The 19,773-nt window shown below is 38.6% G+C and overlaps 1 protein-coding gene across 6 annotated transcripts in view; it reads left to right on the top strand.

The window, feature by feature from the left end:
• Positions 1-19,773, top strand: part of TMEM117 (transmembrane protein 117) — a 216,183-nt gene that overhangs the window by 48,822 nt on the left and 147,588 nt on the right. The gene's annotated exons all lie outside the window — the stretch shown is intronic.

Genomic DNA, 19,773 nt, shown 5'->3' with positions numbered 1-19,773 from the left:
CATGACATTTTCAGCATTATTCAGACAAAATGCAGTTGCATTCACTGAGATTTTTATCTCGTCCATTCTGTAGGGATATTCTGTGAGAGGAAGAATGGACAGTGTATATAAGAATGTCATGTTTGTGTGTGTTTAGGAATGGGTGCTCATACATATGTAGAGACAGGAATATTAATGATATATGTATATTTCTAAAAAAAAAAAACAACTGAAATGTTTTTTTTTTTATAATGTAAAGATGCATGCTTTTGTCTTAAGGCATTACTGAGAGTCTCTTATTTCAAGATTTTTTCTCCCTCCCCTTTTAATATAAATATTTTCTTTACATGCAATTCACCTATCTAGGAATGAATGAATATAAAAACAGCTGAACACCAAAATCCGGAATTCCATGATTAAATGGTATTTATATATGCATGCAGTAAGCCTACATTTTCTAATGCAAATTTTTTTTCCATTAAATGATTTCTTACAGAAAATTCTTGAGTGCCATGCAGATAGATTAGAAATATTTTGCCTCTTACCTGTTCTCCCCTAGCAAAGTGTAGGTTAGGAATTTATTTTTAGAGACATTTTTACTGTAAAAGAATCAGCATGACTGTGATGGAGAACTCTGCTGGTTGTAAAAGTTATAATGAAATGTTGAAAATCACACGGTTAGAGCCTATCTAAATGGAATCAACCTGTAAAAAGATTTGTGATAAAATGGTTTTCAGTGACACAGGCTCTGAAAAGAAGGGTAAGGACACACAATAGGGTCTGCTGCTTTCATATGACCCATTGTAATATTTCCATTGTATCTAACACATAATGGTAACTGAGAACATAAGTTTATACTAGTTAACAGCAGTGTTTGACACCTACAATTAGTTCTACATTGATTAATAAATGATAATGGTATCAAAAGAACCTTTTCCTAGCCTTAAAATACGTGTAAAGCTGAGAGAGGGGATATTCCTTTAGCACTCAGCCATCTGAAATATCAGGAGGATCACACCCTGCACTGTGTAAGGCACAATGGGAGAATTTGCACAGGGTTTTTGTTCTTATCTTAGAACAGTGGAGGGCAAGACCTCACAGACTCCCTGATGCCTCCTCACGCAGCAGCTTCGCTCCTTAGCAATGTGTCAGCAGTGACAGAAACTCGCTGTTTTGATTCTGTGACACCAGCTATTAGTGACCTGTGGGTACTGTGCTTCTTGGGCTTGTACCAAGGCTTGCAAGATTGGCTCAGGGACTGAAAAAAATAAACCTCCCATTGTAAACTTCAGAAATATGCCACACACACAAAAAAAAAAAAAAAAAAAAAAAAAAGAAAAGGAAATTTTGAGGGCTAAAATATACCTTTCCTGTGTGCCTATGGTCATAAGTAGCAACATGCAGTACATGGATCCACAAAATAATTGTTTAGTCTGTTTTTCAGAGTTACGTTGCTGATAATTAAAATTTGCTTTCTTGCAAAGTTTATCCACCAGAAGCATTCCGTGCTGAAATGGAATTCATATCTACATGCAAGAAGACAACATAAGTTAGGATATAAAATAGTGCATGCAGCAAAAAAATTCCTACCAGTAAGCTGAAACCAATAAGCTGGAGTGTAACACTACAACCATCCATCTGTGATCAGTGCTTGTGACTCAGAAACATCCACTTTATAGTTATCTTCTGTTGTTTTCTTTTCCAAATAAACATTGCCTGCCTCCTCCAGGAAATGGGGAGTAAATGTTGAATCTCATACTGGTGGAGTTAAGGAGGAAAATCTTGGTTTTGTCTCCTTTTGCTGAAAGGTTCCTGTGTGACCCAGCATCTTTCCACATGGTGGATATTCAGAGCCAGGTTCTCCCTGTTGTGTTCTGCCTTAAGTTGTGGTTGCATAGTTGAAGTTAATCATAAGCAGGTTATAGGAAGAGTGCACGCGGTGTTAGAGTTATGGCTTGAATTTTGCAGTGATGAACATCGCATTGTGTATGATTGCATGCGACCATCTGGTTCCAGCTGCTTTTTCACTTGACAATGAGAAGAGAGTAAAAATGGCTATAAATAAACATATATTTTTTGTCTTGTTTTGTTTACCACAAACTTATGCTTAGGTTTTGCACAATAAAAACCACAGTGAGCTGGGTTAGGAAATTCAAAATGGTTCTAGGGCCTTTGTGATTCTTTCCCTATGTTTTTCTTGCTGACTCAGTATGACCTGTCCTTTCCATAAACGTATCACCAGAGGGCTGGAGTACCTCTCCTATGAGGACAGGCTGAAGGAGTTGGGGTTGTTCAGCCTGGAGAAGAGAATGCTCCAGGGACACCCCACAGCCTCCCAGTACCTAAAGGGGGCCTGCAGGAAAGCTGGGGAGGGACTCCCCAGGGAACCTGTAGAGGGGGACTCTGTAGGTCAGAGAGTGTAGTGACAGGACAAGGGTTAATGGCTTTAAACTAAAAAAGGGTAGGTTTAGATTAGATGTAAGCAAGAAGTTCTTCACTCTGAGGGTGGTGAGGCACTGGAAGAGGTTGCCCAGAGAAGCTGTGGATACCCCATCCCTGGATGTGTTAAATGGGGCTTAGGGCAACCTGGTCTAGTGGGAGGTGTCCTTGCCACAGGAAAGCCTGTGCAGTGAAGAGAGGCTGAAGACACTTGAGTAGTCTTGTCTGGAGAAGAGGCTCAGAGGCGACCTCGTTGCTCTACAACTTCCTGAGGAGGGGAAGCAAACAGGGAGGTGCCAGTCTCTCCTCCCAGATATCTGATAATGGGATGCACAGGAACAGCACAAAGCTGCACCTGGGGAGGTTCAGACAAGATATTAGGCAAATTTTCTTTACCATGGTGGTGGTCAAACTCTGGAACTCTGGCTTCCTAATGAAGTGGTTGATGCCTCATGTCTGTTCAAGAGACATCTGGGTAATGACCTCAGTAATATGCTTTAACTTCTGGTTAGCCATGATGTGCTTAGGCAGTTGGACTCAATGATCTTTGAAGGTCCCGTCCGACTGGACTATTCTATTATATTCTGTTTGGTCCATTGGATTGGACAAATGTTATTTTGGGAGACAACATTGGGTCATCAAGATAAAAAAAAAACAGGTAGATAGATCACCAGTAGTGATGCCTGTAGTCTCCTCGGTGGAGATGCAAATTCATTTTGTGTTGGCATAAAGCTGGTAGTTCAAGCATTTTTTTTCTTTTCTATGTGGAAAACTATATTAAAATTATGAAATTAAAATATAGGCAGCTAGAGGGCACTGTAGCTAAACATTTGTAATGTGCTTTTTAACTAAACCTGATTTACTTGCCAGACATAAGTTATAATTGAGAACTAACAATAGCTTTAAAGCTGCCTCTCATGTCTTTTGTCATTCCTAGAATATATCAAAATAATCTAAAAAAGCATCTGAAAGATACACTCTTTCCATCTTTGATGAGCTTTTGAGTGAAGAGACAAAAATATACAGAAGAAGGTATTATTGAATTCCCACAAAATACTATATTCACTATAAACCATATACATATTTACAGTGCCATCTGTACATTTCAGATGTTGAAGTCTTCTACCAATAATCACAGTTGTCTAACTTATACATAATTGATAAGGCTACCCTTATCAATGTTTTCCTTATGTTTTACCAGGATCTTTATGTATGTAAATAGGTGACAAATGAGGTATTCCTACATCTGTCAAAAATTGCTTTTTTGATCAGAGGTTCAGCGCAGTGTATAAAATATTACTGCATGAGTTTGCTTGGTCTTTACTCTGAATGTTTAGGAAACCGAGTAAAACTGAAAATATTTTCTGTAGGCTGATCCCTCCCTTCATATATACCTAGCAGTATTACATCTGTGAAATGAATGTCATGGAAATCTTACCAAAGAAAGATTCCAGATTTTGTTTTACTGAGAATAGCAGCTTCTGAACATGTAAGATTGGATTTAAAGTCAGGTTTTGTTACACAGATTTCCTCAAGGAACACGTTAGCGCTTGTATGACCTCATTTGCACCAGCAGAACAACCCATTGTGAGTTGGTATACATGTCAGTAAGGTACACCGAATCTGTCCATAAATAAACCGCTATGAGTTAGTATGGCAGGTGCCAGATACTCTCTCTAAATCACGAGGTAATCTTTGCTGGATATGTGATATGTATGTAGATAAAGGAAAAACAGGCTGTACAAAATCTGTCTGTAAATGTATACAGGAAAGTGTATTGATATTCTTACGGGCTCTGGTGCAATTTAAAATAACTGATTCAGAGTGCGAGTGTTTTGTTTCCTGCATAAAAATGGTGAGAATCGGATGAAGTGTTACATTATTTTTCATGATTCCAGAGTCCTTGATATTTCATCAGGACACAACAGGGCTATACATATGGTTCTTTAATGTGAGGTTTACATCTGACAGGTCTGAGTGCTTTTATCTACATAAATCACGTACCAATTAACTACTGTTACCTAATTAAACCATCCATTTGGTGGAATCATGTGTTTATCCCACCTAATTTGGTGTGTGCTGGTTAGCGGTCACAGTTGTGCGGTTCAGCTGGGATTAGCTTCATGCTGCGTGTTGCAGCTGCACCATGACTCAACCGCTCTCTCTTTTGTCTCCCTCTGATTCGGGAAGGTGACAAGGTAGGTAACAGCTGAGGCAGTTATCAGTCTTGGGTTTATTGGTGGATTGAGTGCATGCTCAAGGCAAAGATGAAATGATTCCAGTCCTCAGGAGGTGGGAATTTTCCTTTTCAGGCTGCTGATGATCGAGCCTATTGTTCCTGATTGTTGGCCTTGTTATTTTCCCGTGTCATTGAAAAATATGCCTGCACCTTTGCAGCAGCTCTAAGTATATCCTGGAGAACATCTGAGTTTGCAGTAGCCTCGCCAACAGTAAATACAGATATTGAATTTTTGTCACCCTCCCAATAGCTCTTCTGTTTCTGTGAATATTGCACAAAGTATACTTTTAAAAATGTTAATTAGAGCCAACTGTGTTGATTTAATGAATAGTTGCACTAAGTGTATTAAATTCGTGATTTACAAGATTTGTTACCAGATTAACCTTCAGTATTTTTAATTAAAGGCAACCGATTTTGTCAGTTCAGATGTTCTTTATGTTCACCAAGGGAAAAAACACTATGATAAACCACCAAATAGAGATGAAAGTTTATTGGGGTAGGTATGAGAAGAATCACATTGACCCAACAGAATCCTTAGATTAGAGAGAAGCAGGACAATTGATTCCTCTCATTGAGACTCAAAGTCTCGCTGTGAAAGTAAACTCTTTACATTAATGCTTTGCCAATTCTGAGGTATGTTTGAGGCAACCAAACATACAGCATACTGTTTTTATCTCTTTTCCCTTCCTCTCTCCAGCAGGAGACTTGTCTGAGTCCCTTCTGTCTGGTGGAACAGAGATCAAAGCTATAGGGAATCAGGGATTCAGCAGAGTGCAAGTTTAAAATAGAAGTCCTCCCAGCAGTTCATTCTACAAAACAACTGTTTATAAATGTAATTTTCGGTAATCCCAGAAGTCCACAGAGGATAGGTTTTCCTTCATTATTCAGGTAAATTAATGTAAACCAGTAGAAGCGTTGCTCTGCAGCATTATTTTGTGACTACTTAAACTGTGATTTCATGTGCATGTAATGAAACATGAACACTGCTTTTGTTTTGATCGTTTGATAATCCTTTAAGCCCCATGAGCACTTTTGGTCCCCATAATAATTCTTTGCAGTTGTTGACAATGTATTTTACATTTAGGCATTAAAGGACCAAGCATAGAGAAATATCTTCTCTTGCACCTGTTCTTTGTTTATGCATCAGAGTCAAATAGATGGTTAGAAAGGCAGGATGGATACAAGTCCAGTTTACACTGATAAAAGTATTTCCCAGATAAATGAAGACAGACACAGGCTGATTAAGTGTCAGGCAGCATTTTTACTAATAAATGTTGGAAGAGAATAGTGCACATCCAGTTCCCTGCTTCTTGTGTACCTGGCACTTGAGTGACTACAAGTGTGCAGTCACAGCCTTCTCACTATATTACAGCCTGTGATTCAGGAGAAACCCCTCCTTTAGCCTGCTCTTAGGAAAGAAATTACTTCTCAGTCCTCTCAGTTTCCCAGGCTTTGGCTGGGAAGATGTTATTTACCCCTTATCTATTCTGACTGTCTATGTATTGGGGGCCGCTAAATCTGGCTTTGAATGAACATTAATGAGTTTGACAGTGGTCAGATACCCTATCCCAGAGGCTCCTGTCCTCTGCTGGTAAATGCACCAGGATATATACAGTCTGCACCCTGCCATCTCACGGAGAAAAAACTGTAGATGTAAAATCTTTTTGATCTATGTCACTGGGCAGGGAAGCTGCTGCTGTTCTGAGAACTGTTGTGCTGCTTTTCTGCTATGAGTTTTCAGCTTCTGACTCCTGCTTGTTTTATACCTTTCTGTAATAGATTAAAGAATTTTTCTGTATCCAGTGATTTGTGTTTTTTTTTTTTTTTTCTTTCTTTTTTTTTTTTTTTTTTCCTGTAAAGATACATTTAGTCTGTGACCAGGTCACCTCTCAGTGCTATTTATAATCTGCTCTGCTAAACAGGCAAGTTTCAGAATTCACTGTACATTTTTTCTCCAGCCTTTTTTTTGACATGTTCTTCTTTTTTTTTTTTTTCAACATGCTTTGAACTCCAGAACTGTATGCAGCATTTTGGGATTAGTCTTACCAATGCTGTTTGCAAAAGTAAAATGATTCCTGTTCTGCATACTGCTTCTGCTATTGATGCAAGTTAACTTGACATTTCCCCAAATCTTTTGGCCTGCATCCCCCTCTAGTGAAGTCTGTCATTCACATCCACTCCTCAGTTGACTGACATCGCTGCTGGTAGAAGCAGTATATTAAGCCATTCTGATATAGGCTTAGATCTTCCTCTTGCAACCTGTGAGTATTTGGAAAAGCACTGAAAACGGCCCTGGTAAATACTGCTTTACACAAACTTTTTGAATGAAAACACCAATTGTTAGTCCTGGTCATGTTCCACTGTTGCATCTCTACACTGCTCACCCTACAGAGGCAATTGACCCTATGGCATCTAGCACCCGTTGCAGTTTATTCCTTTGGTCATTTGTGAGTACAGAATTGACCTTGGGAATACACACTAGAATCTGTCTGTTAGGGCATACACATTTCTATGTCTAGAGGGGCTTCTAGTTTAAACATACTCAGGCCTGTATAACAGAGGTGCTTGTGTTTTGAAGGGGAAGGGCTGAATACATCTGTGTGCTGCTACAGTACATGGTATGCCGTGACCTACTCCTGGAGCTTCAGGAACAAAGTGAGGGGAGTAGGGAGAAGGAAGAACCTAGCAGGCTGCATAGGTGAGTGCCACGTAGGCATGATAGAGAAAATACTAAAATTAGTTCACTGCAAGTCAAATGCCCTTGGTGCCCAGCAGCTGACTGTCTTGCTGGAACATCGTGCAGCATGGGCAGGAGATAGCAATGAGATTTGTGGAGGAGGAAAATCTTAGGAAAACTTCAGCCAGTAGCACAAAGCCCCAGAAGGATGTTTGAATCATGTATCCTGGTACTGCCCGTGCCAGTAAGCAACTGTAGAGGTAGCAGTCCCTTTTGGACTATTAAGTAATCCTGAGAGGATGATTTGTTTTACTTACAGTTCTGCTTCCTTCATTACTTGAATTTCTGTCCATCACGATGTTTACTTCAGGCCTTTTGAAGCTGTTTATGGTTATGGAAAATTACCTTGTTCCTTGCTGAGAGCATTTGTTGTTCAATTAAGTTGTTTTTTTTTTCTTTTTTCTTTTTTTTTTTTCATTGCTTATTTTGAACAGTATTTTTTTTCCTGTTTGCTGCATTACTAAATAGAAGTGGCTATTAGTAAACTCACTGAAAATTCTTTATCTATCAGATTCCAGAGAGTCCTAAAACATGTTTATGATCATTGGTTTTAACACCAAGTATTTAATGACATTCCTTCAAGTATCTTCAGAAGATGTGAGGTTGTCTTACTTTCTGGCCTGGAATCTCATAGGACAGTCTTGCCACTGTGAAACAAGGCAGACAGTTCAGAAAGGTGGTATTCAGGCACGAGTTGGTTTGCCATTAATAAGACTATGTTGGTGAGGTACTGACAAATAGATAATGGCTTTAAAAAGGTGTATCATTCATTTCTAGATGGTGTAGTAGAAACAGTGCAAAAGATACACCTTCAAAAGAATCATAATTTTATCTCTAACATCATGCTAGACAGACAGGCAAATTCACAGGTGGAGCACGCTTTGAAAGAACAGTAAATAGCATTAAAATACAGAGTAACGCTTTTCAAAACTTCCAAATGGGTTCTGGGAAATTGAGGCATATAGATCCTGGATTTTTTATGTGTTTTACAAGCATGCTTTGGAGAATACATAACTAACAGTTTCAATATAAGCACACTTTTGGCTGCTTTTGCAGTTACTCCTTAAAATGCACTTGGGGACAGCTGGAAAATCCCAGCTGCAGAAGTCTGGTATCCCTACTGGGCAAAGCGATGGGATCAATGAACTGTAAACAAATAGGCACTATTAAAGAAGGCTCTAAAAGTATCCTTCTGCAGGGGGATGTCATGTCTTACAAAAATGTTTTAGAGTCCTTAAGGCATCACTGAATACATGGACTAATAAATCTGATTGGTATAACTTACTTGAATTTCAAAGTCTTTCAACAAGTTTCTGATCTAAGGCTTTCAAGGTTCTCAGTCAGGATTGGAATGAAGATACATTGAAATTAACAAATTATTAAAAGATGGGAAAAAAAGGGTAGAAATATATGGTCAATTTTAAGAAAGAAGGGAATGTGTTAGTAATGTGTCTAAGGGATCTGTGCTTGTATCTGTACTGCTCGGTATTTGCAGAAGTGTACTGGTGAAGGGTAAGGAATGGAACAGCAAAGTTTTGATGGTACTACATTGTTCAGGGTTGCAAAAATGAAAGCTCACTGTGAAGAATTTCACAACACCATGTTACTAGATGACAGTGTTGCAGACAACAAGGTATTGCTTCTCAGCCAACAGGGCCTGGAGTTAATATAGGTGCCAGTATAGAAATGTCAGTTCAATGGTGAGCAGAGGGCAAAGGAGAGAATGTAAGGAATTATTAAGAAAAGAGCAGAAAAAAAGAACTGAGTTTAGAACAAGGAACAAATCCGTGTGCTGCTGTTCATACCTGAAGCACTTCTGCATCTTTAATAACATACATGAGTCTGTTTCCTCTTCAGAAAATAATATAAAGAACTTGAAAATACACAAGGAAGGGCAACAAAGATGATCAAAAGAACACCTTCAATATCAGAAAATATTAAGTAGACTAGGGCCTATAAAAAGGTCTATAAAATGTCGGGGACACACAAAATGAACTAAGAACAATTTTTTACTGTTTCTCATATAAAATGTAGGGATTATCAAATAATATCAAATGGTAGGATGAAAACAAATGGAGTTTTAAACATGATGATATCGCGTCTAATTGAGAAATCCCTTGGGCCTCAGGTGGCTAGGATCTGGGAGACTATAATGGGGAATTATCACCTATAGGGTTTCCCTATTCTAATCCTTTCTATGGGCATCTGTCAGAGGTAGAGTATTGGGACAGACTGATGTTTGGTCTGGCAAAGTACAACCATAATTATATTCCTATTGTTCTGATTGTGTATGTTTCTTAAGTGTTAGATCATAATAAAGGAGATATTTTAAACACTGTTATATTTGTATTAAGCCATATGAAATGCATACTGAAGTGCACTACAGGTTACATCCCCAACGTGCCCATTCTACTATTCTTTGAACAGAAAATGTATGGTTTTTGAAATTTCCTCTAAGAAATCTCATAAAAGATAAAAATTATCTGCCAGACAGATGAACTGATTATAACGTAATGAGTGACGACCTTAGAAATCTAGAGATGCTTTGGTGCTGAAAGGAAATTTAGCAAGAAAGTGAGGAAAAAGCAAAAAGTGAAAAAAAAAGTGAATTTCTTCTTAAGTGACTAATGTATATAGACTTTCAAAGGGGAAAATTGGTTGAAAGTACTGGCCCGTGTTTATTTATCCATCAGAAATTCTCCCATGTCTAATTCATAGTTTGCAAATCTTTCCAACGCGGGACTCAAAAGAATAATGTTTACTCCGATATACATTATTAAAGAGTTGCAGTAGGTACAGAGCCTTCGTATCAAACTTGTTAACTAAATATTCATTGGTGAATGAATATTTTCTTATTCTTACTATGTTGCTAAACCCATAGGAAAGAATATAATGCAAAATCTACCAATGTTACACAAAAAGGAAGCAAGATTATGAGTTAGTAAAGTGTTATGTGAGAAAGAGAGATGAAAGTTTGCAGAATGCTGCATAAACATACTGGAGTTCTACCAGAAAGTTTATGAGTGTATTTCTGTCTATTTACTAGCCTTTTATTGTAGTCTTGTCCTTCCTTTTAAAAGAGACAGCAAGTGAAAAAACATGAGAAACATGGACATGAGAAAATGAAAATGGAAAGGTATTTTGAAAGCACTTTGTAGTGCCACAGAGATAACACTGTAAATTCCTTGGGGTACACTGCGTGTGGTAGTTCTGTCCAAATTCTTCTATTTGTTAACAAATGTATACTAAAGAAAAACTGCCTCTTTCATTCATCCAGTCACCAGTTCATTCATGCACTTCACACAGCTCCTATCAGGCACCGGACTGAATGTTGTGCATCAAATGTTTGTCCCACAGTCCTAAAATATTAGCTAAATAAGCCATCGGTAACCTGACCCCAAGAGTGACATCTTGTTATAAATATCCAAAGAAGGAAACGTTTGAAAGCTTGACAGGATAAATCAGCTCCCCTCCGTCTCTCTGACACCCCCACATACACACGCGCATGTGTTATACAACATATTAAACATTCAAAACCTTGAATTAGTTTGGTATCTGTCCTCGCATTTCCAATTTACATACTGTTTATCACCACAAGTGTACACATATTATGGCTTCCTTTTTATAAATCTTGTCGATAACACATTTTTGCTGCATGTCACAGTATATGAAGTATCGTTTTGTTTTTGTCAGCAGGCTGCTAAATGACAGGGAAGCGTCTGCAGTGTGCATAAAGCAGCATCTTGTGCTACACCGCAGGTCCCATGTGAGAGCTTACAAGGAATACATTTAAAGTTACAGCAGCAGTATAGCTGGAAAAATTGCCAGCAATCATTTGATTGTGATGTGTATTTGTATTTCTTTCTGATGTGCCTGTGTACATGTCAGTGTCAATATTGCATGAAGATCGCTGACAATACCATGCACTCCAGTTAGTGGCCCAACCTGTAACTTAACTAACCAGTACTCATTCACAGAGAGGATGCTAATAGTTCTGCTTGTTCTGTAAAACATGTAGGAAACCTGATGCTCTTGAAAGGCAGTTTTCCAGTATCACTAGCAATGTGTGCCTCTGTATTCAGAAACACATTTCTGAGTTTCAAGGATTTTCTGCACAGGACTAGGCTACAGGACAATAGATTAAGTTTTAGCTACATGCATATAATAAAAACACAGAGGATTAACTAAAATATTACAGCAATAGAAATGAAATGAGCATGGTGCTGATTTTTGTTTGCTTATACCAAAAAGTCAGGAAGCTCTTTGCATAATACTTTTTTTTCATCATTATTAAATAAAAGTATAATTTAGAATAGAGGCGTATGGTAAACATCTCTCTTTACTGTCATAAATTCTACTGGTTTACGCTGTGTATAATTCATAGACTTTTAAAGTCAGGGCATTTCAAAGGTCAATTATTTTAATAGTTAGACATATGTACTTTGTTTCTACTTTGTGTTATTTAACTTAATCTTTCCACCATTTAATGTTGTTACTTGCTTTTTGGCTAGATTAAAGAGCTCTCTGCTATCAACAGCCTCCCATGTAGGTACTTGCCCAGTGTAATCAAGTCCCCTCTTAATCTTCACTTTGATCAGATGGACAGAGACTCCTAAGTCTCTCATTATGAGGCAGGATTTACTGTCCTCTGATTATCTAGTGGTTCCCATGTTTGTCCTTCTTTCTGGTGTTTTTCATCGGAGCATTCAGAAAATACGTGTAATATCCAAAAATGCTTCCATACCTAGGAGTAACTGTCCTCGCAGTCTGGATAGGTATTCCTCTGTATATTCACAGGGATGTTGTACTGCTGGTACTGCTTCGGGACCTTGGGTTTTCTTGGCTATAATGCTTGCATTATGCTTTCTCACATGGTATCCCTCTTCTGGTTTCACAGATGAGCACTATTTTACTGAATATTAAAATGTTATTTAAATGAAAACACTATAAGAAACAGTCCAGATTACATAATTGTGCCTGGGATTTGCTGTATAGCCTTGTGTCAGCTGCAGTTGTATTAGCAGTCAACTTCTGGTGGTTTCAGATCAGTGAGGGACAACTGGTTTTGTAATCCCAAGACAAATGTTCACATGAATACATTTTATAATCTGGAAGAACTCACTGGGTATTGGTTTAGATCTCAGCTTCAAAGAGTTTGTTTTAGCAAATCAGTGGAGCTGTGTAAAATTTTAGTAGTTGAGGATCTGGCCTACTTTATGTAACAAATTTTGAATTCACTGGGTTGACAATCAGATGTTTTGAAGTCAACCTTTTAAGTCAGAAAAAAAAAAAAGAAGTTGCTCTGGAAATATGTGTCTGTGCTTTATCCTTCTTCCTCCCACTGCCTCCAAAAATACCCTGTTTGCTCTCCGAGAGCAGATGAAGTTTCACAGAACATTTAAAGCAAACAGAGCCATCCTCTCCTAGACACCACGCTGATGGAGATACTCTTTTTCAGATTCTGGCAGTACGATCCCATTCTCTAACCACTCCTCTCCCAGTCTGTTTTTTCAAGCTCAGATACCCTTACTGCAAGGAATATTTTCTGCCCCAAAGAACTGCTAAACTTGTTTTCACACACATATTTTTACATCTTGGAGGCACCTGGCAGCCCAGGGATCAAGCTCTGCATGATGTTGGGTGACGATTACGTGGTGTTACTGCTACTGTGGCCCAGGAAAAACCGTAGTGAGGATTTTGCCTTTATTTCAGTGGAATGCCAGTGGCTGCTGAAGACTGCAGGCATAAAATACTTGTCTTATAGCAGTGTTTTCTTCTCACTACCATCTGTGAAAATGTGAAGCTTTAAACATTTGTCTCATGCATTTATGCGTGGGAGGTGTGATACATTCAGTTTAATAAATGAGTTTTAGCTTGTTTACAGTATATCAGAATTGACTATAATTTGGACACTATGCATCTGTTCTGGAAAATGTCTAGTGTACTTACTTTATAATGGAGTGTGATTATGTTTATACTTGATTTCTCCTGCACAATGAACCATAATTAAAATTTAATTTGTAATCCTTTGGTAATACAGTACGAAGCTGCTGTCAATTAATTGGAAGCAATTAATTCATTAGATAGGAACGAAAGTACCTCAGGAACAATGAGCATAGAGAGCAGGACAGTGAAAACATCTGTGGGAGGCAGACAAGTGCAGTTCAAGTCTCAGGCCATGGATTGTCTTCTCTAGGACTAGTAATCCTTTTGCTACAAAAAGATGTATTTGTAGCTGTGTTTTAAACCTGCTTTTTGCTTTGTGAGCCCCTCCTTGGAATCTAACTCCATTTGTGTATGAGTTGCATTTTGGCTTTAGAAATTTCTGTTTTACAGATTTTGTTTTTAGGCAAAAAACCATTGCCCTACCCTGCAGGGAAGTGGATAATTGAGGGAAGATTCAGAGAAGTAGCAGAGACAGGCAAGCCACTGGGTGTCTCTTGGTAACTTGCTTACTTCAGGAAACATTTTTCTCATTCCTGGATAGAGGTGAGTTTTCCAGCCTGGAAAATGGAAAAAGAGCCTCAGAGAGGGAAAGGAGCAGTCTGACTTCCACCAGCACCCCCTATCAGGTAGGCAGGGAAGCTGAGTGAAGGACTGCAGAGCTGCCTGTCTTAGGGCCAGGCAGTGCACAAAGTCTTCAAATAGATAAATTTACAATTACTCACTTGCAGATCACTCACAATTTGCTTACTGCCTCAAGAGGGAAGGGGATTTAAACTCTTTCTTATGTACTTCAGTAGTACAGGACTTCATATGAGTCACTTCACATGCATTAACTCTAGCTAATTTCTTAAATACAGAAATGATAGGCTTTCTTCTCATGGTCTGAGGTCTTTTCTGGGGCATCCTCTGGGCCACCAGTTAGATGCTCATCTCCTTGCTGTCAATGTTGCACCAAAAAAAAGAATTCACATCAGTTACCATCTATACAACTTCCACACGGATGTCCTAATAAATCGATGTGGTAAGCTTGGTGTGGCCCATGTAGGCTTCAGGGTGTGGCTTTAGTTGACACAGCCAAGTTCCCTGGTTGGTCTTGTTCCTTATGGGAGTACTTATTTCTTAGTCTTAGCCTCTCTTTCTCTCTCTTTCTCTTTCCCCCGTATCTATTTGCATCACCCAGAAGACTGGCTGCTAGGCTGATTCCCTGTTTTGCTGTGCTTATCATTTGCATCCTTTGCTCAAAGTAGCCTGGGTGAGCCCTGCTGCTCCTGAAGACGCTGCTGCTGCAGTGACATCCACTATGACAATTTACCTTTCCGATTTGATATATATTTTGCATGCTTGGATATCTATTTTTTTTTCTATTGAGAGCCTGCAGCTAGTCTAATACAGCTTTGCCCAGTGTATTTTCTGGGTCAAAATTTGCCCTTGCACAAAAAAAAAAAAAAAAAAAAAGAAAGAAAAAAAAAAAGAGGGAAAAGGCATGGAGTGTAATCCCCTTCACAGTTAAATGCAATATAAGAGACAAGAATAGGCTCTATACTATGCTAAAAGTAACTGCTAGCCTTCTCAAAAGGGCAAGATAAACGCAGACTGATCTTTCTTCAGCTGAGCAAGATGAACCCGTGTGGCCTACATCTATATTACCAAGTTGTGTGGCAGAGCAGAAGTAGGTCTCCAAAGCCATGCAGCTGGTGCAGAGGGCCAAGTGCCCTCCCTATATATATTTTGGGGTGTGTGAGGGATTTGCTCAGCTTGGCTTGGGTCTGGTCCTCATGTGGACACCAGTGCCACTGCAGGAGAGCATGACGTGGGAGCTGAGTGGGAAGCTGGCACCCCAGTAGTGTGCAGCCTTCCTCCAGGGTAAATCCATCTGTGTGTTGCTTTCTGTACTCTGCACCACTGGGAGGCAGCTTATGTCCAGGATCCCCAGCAACTCTGGTTCGTAAAGCAGCCCAGAAAATGTTTTGTGCTTTGGGCAAACAGATGCTCTGCAGAAGGACAGAGAGCAGCATTTGATCAGGTGAAATGAAAGCTCCAGTTTTGTTCTGTCTTAGCAAACAGAGAGAAACACATCGCTTCCAGGCCACTCAGTTCATTGTAATTTCTTTCATGTGATTTCTCTGAAGTTCTGGTCACCAATGAAATAGACATCAGGAAAACAGGGACTCTGTGGGTGACAAGCAGCAGAGCAGAAGTGTGGGCTAAACAGAGATAACTGACTTTTAATTCCCATATGCTTATTGTGTGGATTTTTTATCAAAATACCTTTGTTCACTAGATGCCCCAAATTATGATTTCCTAATGGGTAATGTATATCAAAAGCCATTACAGTATGAGAGGGACTGTTTTATACTGCTGAAATTTTGTGGGGAAAAAAAAAGTCTTTTAGAAGGGAGAGTAGATGGTGAAATTTGCTGTTAAAATACACACAGTGGTACAATGAAGCATTACATTTTCATTGGAGCTGCCCACAGACAAACAGTGGTTAGCTGCTCCATGAGGTTTTCTAAAGCCCCCTGGGACTAATTCATGTCACACCAGGAGAAAGGGAATGAATAAATTAGTTTTCAGTTTTCAGGGTTGTTGCCAGAATATAGATGTGTAAGAAAGGCCTTAATGTGGCAGGTTCTAACTCACAGAGGTATCCAGGCGTCCGGTGTCTGAGAAGGGAGCACAGGAGCATAGCAGGATGCTGTGGTGCTTCCACCAGGGCAGTGCTTAGGAGTTTTCTGAGCTAGCTGATGTATCTATACAGTAGTAGCACAGTGAATGTGCTTTTTTCAATGAATTTGTACGATCACTTTTTCACATTGCCTTAACTTTTAGCTGCTGCAGTGCTCCAGGCCTACATTGTACAGTCTGTGGAAAGTACTTGCTTCATTAAAACTGTGCTCATTTCATTGGCTGTTAACTAGGTTTAGCGTTAGGGGACAGAATGATAACACTCTATTTTCACGTTGTTTCTCCTTCTGTATTTGGGTCTTGTGTGTATCTTCTACCACTGTTTACTCTTTTTTCTTCCTCTGAAGTACCCCATTTAGGCTTCCAAAAAAAAAAAAAAAAAAAAAAAAAAAGGCACTATCTGTGGTGGTAGCCAACAGAGAGCAGTGGAAACTTCTTTGTGGAAAAAAAGAAAAAGACATAAGGGGAGGCAAAGGCCATCTTGAATTGATGACATTGTTCATCTGGGGTCATCACTAGGTGAAATTTCAGTTTACAGTGAAAGAAGAGGGGCATGAGAGCATGCAAATGAAATGGAATTTCTTTTCTGAGATGTACAAAAAAAAAATCCTTAAAGGAAAATTCATACAGTTAAGATAGATGAGTTCCCTAAAATATCACAGAAATCTCCTTTTGCCTGCCCTCTGTTATGTCTGCATGCAGGTGACTCCATTAGGATTTCTCATTGCTCCTTCAGTATCAGTGCAGCAGCATAGCTGGTGCCAGATACCTTGCAGAAGAAAGGTAACTTTGTGCTTGCTGCCACCAAAACGTTTTTTTTTTTTTTTTTTTTTTAATAACACCCAGAGAACAGTGAATTGGAGCAAAGAAAATGAATCTTTTTGTATTCAGCCACTGTTTCACCATAACTAAACTGGAATTATTCTATCTGCTGGACAGCAGTGCTGTTCTGGCTCAGGAAGGAATGTGCCTATTGAAAACAGTGCTTCAAAGAATATTTTGTCTGCTTTTTATTTACTGTAGTGCCAATTATAACTCATTATACAAAGCCAACCTTTACTTCAGATTGTTTCTTTATTTTTAAGCACTTTAAAAACCTTTTGTCAAACTGTGTTTGTCAATGGAAAGGATATTACTAAGGCTCTGAAACAAAAAATTGGCCCATTTTTAATGGTTTGCATGGTGGAGATACCTACACTAAAAGCTTTTTCTCCCCTTGCTCAAATCATCCCAGAGTATTCATTTTAAATAGTTTTATCTTGCTGTCCTCATGTAAAATGTTACAAGGCAACAAGGAAGAACCCTTGATGAATAAATGACTTGAGCCACAGTACAGTGCAGTGAAATACAGGGTTAGCTCTGTGCTGCTGTTACTGTTTTGAAACTCAAGTAAACTGAAACATTTCTGAGTGTGATGGAGTGAGTAAAAATACACAAATTATGTTTGGTTGGTGATGAGTTCTGCTGATAGCAGTTGGTGTCTGAGAGCACATCAGATGACCGGGTTTCATAACAAAGCATAAATTTCGCATGGCGTGTCCTCTCCTCAGGAGTTTTGCAGTGTGACTTGAACAGCCTTATTCTGCCAGCTCCGCGGTAATGAAGACTTTGAAAGGGAGAGCCTGATGGAAAATGCTGCCATTTTCACAGGGTGCCTTCCTGCCTGTGGACCACTGAGAAAGAAAAGAAACAGAGCAGTGAAGTTGTGGTAGGAGACAGTATCTGTCTCTGGGCCTTTAAATCCAGCAGAGAGCAGAAGAAGGGAAGGTGCATTTATTTTGATTTGTGAACGTTGTTGAGACTAGTACTAGTGCTTTATTTACACACAATTTTGGCATCAGCAGTTGAAAATCTCAAGTATACAGAGTGTCTTGAGAAGCCAATGCAGATACCGGGAAGTAAGGGAGCAATAGATTAGGAAGGCTGGGAGCAAAGAAAGATGAAATGGAAGTATCACATATAAATATTTCAAAATGGTGTTTCATGACATAGAACTTCCTCATGCTCCCATCTATATACACCTGGAAATCCATGTTAAAAATTCCTCATTTAATTACCCTTTAATTTCTTTCATTTCGATCGCACCATTGCAACAGAAATAAAAGAGTGAGGTTACTTCTGCTAATGGCTTCTTACCAACACTTTAATAATGAGGCTTCGCAGTGTCTTAAAATACTTCTAACCCCTCAATAAATAAACTGCCTTTGTTATAATAACAGTAATGCTCTTTAGCACTTATGTAATTTCTTTAATCTACAAAGAGATTTACATTCATTATGTAGTTATAGCTTCTGTCAGCCACCAAAGCTGGTAGAGAAAAAGGCAGTGAATTCAAATGACAAGTCTGTGTTTACAGAAGTTGGTATTTCCATGGCTGGCTTGAAACTCTTGAACTACTAGTTTTCAGCACTCCTGCAGTATTTCATTAAAAATACTTCCACACTGCCATTCTTTCCTCAGATTTGACCTGCATGTTTCTGATTGCCCTCCAGCACATTTTCCTTGACATCTGCTGTCATGCTAACTGTAGGTAGAAGAAGCTCTGGCTCTTTGGTTCTTCCAGTGTGCTGCTTGACCAAAGACTGGCACTACAGGGAGACCCAGCAGAGGAAAAACAAATAAAGGGCCCTCATAAATTTTTATTGCAACTGGATAAAACTTTTAAGTTTTTTTTTTTCTATTTTTTTTTTGAGATTTCTTTCTTTCTTTCTTTCTTTCTTTCTTTCTTTCTTTCTTTCTTTCTTTCTTTCTTTCTTTCTTTCAACAAGAAACTATTTACTGCACTTCTTTATTTATTTATCTGTTCACTTTTAAGGAAAGGTGGTATAAAAGGTCGGCTTTTAAAACATTTTTTCATTACTTTTTGCATATATCTAAATCATTGTGTTGATATATGGAATTGCAGGAAGCACAGTCTGGGTAACTCACGTCTTCATGTTGCCGGTACTCAACAGCCAGCCTGTACCTCTTATGACGTACTGTGCCTTCTCTGGAAGATGCACAGTCCACAGTGCAGCACAGGTGTTGTATCTGCCAAAAAATACATTTTGGAATTGCAGTTTTCAGAATTCATCTTCCTTCAGAAAGTTTTGCTGTATCAGCTTTCTGCCTCAATTTCAGAGAAAAATGAGTATCTGAAGATTGAAAGTCCTTTTTTCTTTTTTTTTTTGTCAATTAAATGCGCATAAAATTAATTATTTTCCACTAATTTAGTATCTTTTCAGCCACCTATTTGTTCTTAAAAGACAAAAAAAATGTCACTGGGAACCTTGAAACAAAGTACAGAGTATTTTACATATTTGGCCTGTATAGTGTGGACTGGGATTAGTACAGTAATGGGATATAGCAATTGTCTTTAACAATTTTGTTACAAAATGGATGCTTTGTGTGTTAAAAGTTGCAATGCAGTAAGTTTACCATGCACTTATATGGAGTTGAATAAGGAATAATTATACATGAATGAAAAATCTTTAACTCCTTACAGAATGTATTTCAAATTAATTAAGTATATGTATTCATAAATACAGTATGATGCTGTGATTGATACTGAGTCTTTTTAAAGTTTTCTCTTAGGTATTTTGGGTTTAACAGTTATAAACATGGGTGGATCTGCCATTAGGAATTTAGATTTTGTGAAATAATATTGAGGGTCCATACCCTTACATTAACTATTCATTTTGTAAGTATGAGAAATATGACTGTAGCAGTCAGACCTTTGAAATACTGAGTAAAAGCCTTTTGTAGGTGC

This window comes from Anas acuta, chromosome 1 (assembly GCF_963932015.1).
Source record: "Anas acuta chromosome 1, bAnaAcu1.1, whole genome shotgun sequence".
Lineage (NCBI taxonomy): Eukaryota > Metazoa > Chordata > Aves > Anseriformes > Anatidae > Anas > Anas acuta.
Note: the sequence above shows the minus strand (reverse complement) of the source record. Positions and strands in the feature narration are given on the sequence as shown.